Source organism: Clarias gariepinus, chromosome 26 (genome assembly GCF_024256425.1).
Source record: "Clarias gariepinus isolate MV-2021 ecotype Netherlands chromosome 26, CGAR_prim_01v2, whole genome shotgun sequence".
In the NCBI taxonomy this organism is placed as follows: domain Eukaryota; kingdom Metazoa; phylum Chordata; class Actinopteri; order Siluriformes; family Clariidae; genus Clarias; species Clarias gariepinus.
The window spans coordinates 25,120,001-25,125,000 of NC_071125.1; the positions used below are offsets into that span (position 1 = coordinate 25,120,001).

At 46.8% G+C, this 5,000-nt stretch overlaps 1 protein-coding gene across 2 annotated transcripts in view; it reads left to right on the forward strand.

The window, feature by feature from the left end:
- The window catches only part of pld1b (phospholipase D1b), a 39,586-nt gene that overhangs the window by 1,825 nt on the left and 32,761 nt on the right, over positions 1-5,000 (forward strand). The window contains exon 1 of one of the 2 annotated variants that reach the window (XM_053487798.1): positions 4,299-4,717. The exons of the other annotated variant lie outside the window; for it this stretch is intronic. The gene's annotated coding sequence lies outside the window, so the exon portion shown is untranslated. Of the gene's footprint in view, positions 1-4,298; positions 4,718-5,000 lie in introns of those variants that run through there. 2 annotated transcript variants of the gene reach the window in all.

The following is a 5,000-nucleotide window of genomic DNA, read 5'->3' on the forward strand; positions in this document are numbered from 1 at the left end:
GGCGGATGCTCTTATCCAGAGCGACTTGACTAAAAACTTGACTAATTTCACTTCTGATTACTGACCCAAACGCCAGACATCATCTCTGGGCAGTGACCTGACGCGCTGACTTTAGTTTCTGAACACAGGACGGAGTTCAGCATGTTGACTTTCTGGGTTTGGGTGCGATTGTGTTTAAACTCTGAGAAAAGATTAGGAGGGGTGTGTGTGTGTGTGTGTGTGGAACAGCAGCATGCTCTAGGAAAAAAAAATGTTAAACTCATAAGGAGTGAGAAATAAGGACTGAATTTACCCGTGTGTTTAAATAAAAGGCCAAGTGGAACTGGTGTCACCTAATGTCTGTCTCTCTCTCACTGTCTTTCTCTCTGTCTCTCTCTCTCTCTGTCTCTCTTTGTTTCTCTCTCTCTCTCTCTCTCTCTCTCTCTCTCTCTCTCTCTCTCTCTCTCTGTCTCTCTCCATCCTACTGATTAGAATCATGAGATTTGACATTGACATTTGTGAATGAATGATGTGTGTGTGTGTGTGTGTGCGCGCGTATGTGTGAGGGGGCGTGCACATTTGTGTGTCTATCCCCTGACAGGAGAAACAGCAGCCAGTTATTTGGAGTTTGACTCACACACACACGTCCCCTGTTAATACACACTCTTAGTCCTTGAGATAATTGTTCTATAAAATGTTCCAGCTTTCTGATGTTGTGTTCTACACACACGCACACACACGCACACACACGCACACACACTGAATTATTGTTCTTGATTGATCTTTTTGAGACCTAGAATCGTTCAGGAGTTTAACGCTTCACTGCTTGACGCACGCTCATAGGTGTTCTCCTGGAAACCCTTTCTGACGGGGGAAACGTGTCCCGAGTGTTGCAAGGTTCTTTCAGAGGAACAACCGGAGAACCTACGGATTGTGTTTTTACGAGTATGAATATGAGTATTGACTCTTAACTCCAGTGTAAGTGTAGATAAACACAGGAGGTTTACTTCATGTTTAAGGGATTAAATAAGCCAACAGTCCTGATCAGATCAGTGTGGGCGTGTCCGGCTGCATTGTGACTGGCGGCGGCACTGTTTCCATGGTAACGTGAACAAAGAACTAGGAACTGACAACGCTGAATCCTTGTATTTTTCACTCTTCTTGACTTTCTCTTTATCCTACAGCAGCTCACTGATGGAACTGAATCTTAAAGGTTCTCAGGAGGGTTCTCCAAACAGTTAGGGGATCCAAGTGAAGCAGAAAACCCTGAGGAACTCGGTAATCTGTAAAGCTTTATAGCTGATAACTGGAGACAGGTTTGTGAGTGTAAGTGAATGTGTGTGTGTGTGAGAGAGATTGAGCAGAAGGTTGTGAGGTCAGATCCCAGCACTGGTTCTGTTGGGTTCCTCAGGTCAGGATTAAACGCTTTTTACTAAAAAAACTGCTCTGCTGACAAACTGGTCACATGATCATGTTATCACTTTTTCTGGTGTTATTTTACTTAATTAGAGCAGATGATTAAGTGTAATTGAGTTTGATTTCCGACCCGAGCCGTGTCTGAGGCTCCGCCCAGGATTCACACTGATTTAAGAAGTTAAACCGAATTTGCGTGAAACAGACCGGAGTCCCGCTGACGTCTCGGATCGGAAGGTGTTGATTAATTCTCCCTAACGGCGGCTCTGACAGTAGTGCGGGTTTGTATCCGTGCTCTCGATCTAATACGGGATCGTTTCCATGGTTACGGCCCATTCACAGGAACCCGTACAGAGCAGATGTTTACTGTGCGTGAGAAGAGGAGTGAACTCGTTCCATCGCTGCATCACAAAATGAAATGGAACTCTAAATGGATATAAACTCCGCCTCTTCTGGTTCCTCTGCGGCGGTGGCGTCTCTCCAGAACGTCACTCTTCCGGTTTATGTTATAATGATGAGGAAATCTCGATCAGCTGCTGGTTTTCTGCTGATCAGATTGGTTAGAGATTCAAGTGACTATTTATTAAAAACAGGTTCTCATGCAGCACTCGTGCTTTAGGTTTAAGCTGATGCACTTACAGTAGTGAAGCGGTTCTTTTCACACCCCGAGGTGTCACTGTACATGACAGGAAGTTAAAGAGGACGACGCCAGTGCACACGCTAAACTGCTGATCAGTGTCGTGACTCAGTCATCTATAGATACGTGATTAATGAACGCTCTGTTACAGTTTGTACACACACACACGCACGCACGCACACACACGCACGCACATGCACACACACGGGATGCTGGTGAGTCACGTCAGAGTGGATCATGAATCATTCCCTTTCAGCCAGGATCAGCCTTAATTCCTTTGAAAGCGGAACTTTTCTCTTCTTTTACTGCTGGAGCTGAAGAGAGAGGTTCCTCAGGTTCCTCAGGTTCCTCAGGAGCAGAATCGGGTCAGGCAGGTCGGTGTTGTGATGGTGATGAAGTTAAAAGCTTTTAATGTGTTTTAATAATGTGTGCGAGTGTGTCGTGCATGTTTCCACCTCCGTGCTGTTGCTGAGATAAAGTGCGGTTCATGACGCTCACCACAAGGAGGCAGAAGTCTTCACGTGTCCCTCCTCACTCTTGCCTAACTGCGCAGTGAGTTCACACTCTCACTCCTTTCCTTCTTCCCCTTCAGTGTTGAAACCGTTTCTGTCTCCTGGTCAATGATCCACTCGCACCAGGTGCCGCGCTCTCCGGTATCAGCGCTATCAGGGCCGGGAGACGGGCCTCGCCCTTGTTAGTTTGCTCTTGTCCTTTGAGTTGGACGTTCCCCTGGACGAAGCTGTGAAATTCTTTGTTTGCTGCAGGATCATAAAACCCTAACCGCGCCCGTGTACTGTACTGTGTCCCTCCTGCGTGTTAATGTCTCACCAGGGACAAAGTCACCATCGGCACACTCACAGCTTCATATCCTCGGACACGCCCATGAGGTACTGGGAGGAGCCGATCTTCAGCTGGAGGAAGCCGAGCACATGGGGAGCGCGGAGGAACGTCCAGCGATGATCTTCTTCTCCATTCATTAAATTAATCTACAGATACATGAAGATGATTTAATTACACAGATTATAGGTTATTGAAGGGCGTAATTGTTTAGAGAAGTAATTAATCGAGACGAGTAGAGATGGACATGTGCAGGTATTTAATCACTAAAAGCCAGAATTAATTACAGGCTAATGAGTACACACAGAGTTTATCAATAATAAAAGTATTGGATAAATAAATATTACACACATCCAGTTAATAACATTATTTAGAGCTTATTTGCGGTTGGTCTCGATAAATACGATGGAATACTGAATGGTATAATGAACTGTTATATCACAGTTTAAATCACAGTGTTATTGTTTTATTATTACATTGTGCAGTTCTGGTGTTTAATGATGTTTATTTATCACTATATTAATATTACAGTGTGCGGTTAGCACTGTGGCCTCGCATCTCCAGGGTCTGGGTTCGATTCCCTCCTCAGGGTCTACGTGTGTGTGTGTGTGTGTGTGTGTGTGTGTGGTTGCATGTCCCCCCGCTTGGTGGGTTTCCTCAGGGTTCCCCGGTTTCCTCCAACAGCCTAAAGACCTGAAGATTAGGATGATTGGCGTTCCCAAATTGTGTGAGTCCTATCACAGAGGGAGAAGTTTCCTGCCGTAGGCTCCGCCCCCTGCAACTCTGTATACAGGACAAAGCGGTGTAGACGATGAGTGAGTGAGAGAAAGTGATATTACATCATCATCATCATCATCATCCTCCTCGTCCCCCCAGCTCGGGTCTGAAGTCGTGTCAGTGTTCTCATGTAACGAGGAACTCAGTCACTAAACCTCTGAACTTCTCCATACAGAGAGGAGAGTTAGACCTCTTCTCCTTCTCACTTTGGGTGTCAGAAGTGTGAAAGTTTGCACACCCTTAGGACCAAAGATGTGAAGCGGAGAACAAACGCGTACGTCTCTGTCCAATTGTCTGGAAACGTTCTCCACTCTTTATTTTTTGTCAGTTCTTTTAGCCGTCGCGTCATTAATCAGAGTGAATGAGAAGGTGTGTGTGTGTGTGTGTGTGTGTGTGTGTGTGTGGGGGGGGGGGGGTTGGTACTATGGGTGATGGGCTCTGATGCGATTCTTTAAGATAAAGATGTGTTTTGGAGGAACTGAGGAACTTCAGCAGACAGCTGATGGTTTCTTCATGCGTTCCAGACGTACGGTGTTCCTGGACGGAACCCTGGACGGAACCCTGGACGGAACCCAGGACGGAACCCTGGACGGAACCCTGGACGGAACCCAGGACGGAACCCAGGACGGAACCCAGGACGGAACAGTTCACTGTTGTGTTTCAGGAGAAAACTGTGACTTAAAGAAACTCTTCTCTCCTTTCCAGTTACAGACTCTCACACCTCACTGTACCCACTGCAGAGACAGGCTCCGCCCCCTCCTCTGCCCCCTCCTCAACCTGATTGGCTGAAGCACATGACTGTAGGATAGGACTTGTCATAGTCTCCGCCCCCTCAGACATGTGACTGCGTGTCTCCGCCCCCGGTGTCACTGAGACCGAGCCGTCCAGGAGCTGTGTGTGTCTGTCTGAGTGCAGTGAGAGTGTGTGTGAGTGTGTGTGTGAGTGAGTGGCTTATATAAGGCTCGGTATAAGGATTTATTTTGTTCTTTTCTGCCTGGAGAGAGAAAACACACACACACACACACACACACACACACACTCAGGATGGAGTTTTCTCTGCCGGTGTCAGAGCAGGTCAGTGAGTTTCTTCATTTCAGCTCAGAGTCACGTCTTACACACACACACACACACACACACACACACACACACACACACACACACACTCTCTCTCTGACTACTGGAGTGCAGCTTAGTTTTGTGTTTGGAAATGTGTGTGTGTGTGTGTGTGCGCGCGCTGACCCTGTACTTACCAGGTCAGAATAAATTTTTATAGTTTTTGGATCTCGACAGACAGACGTGTCATTGCACTGAGGGTGTGGGATGGTTTATCCTCTCCTCTGTGTGTGTGTGTGTGTGT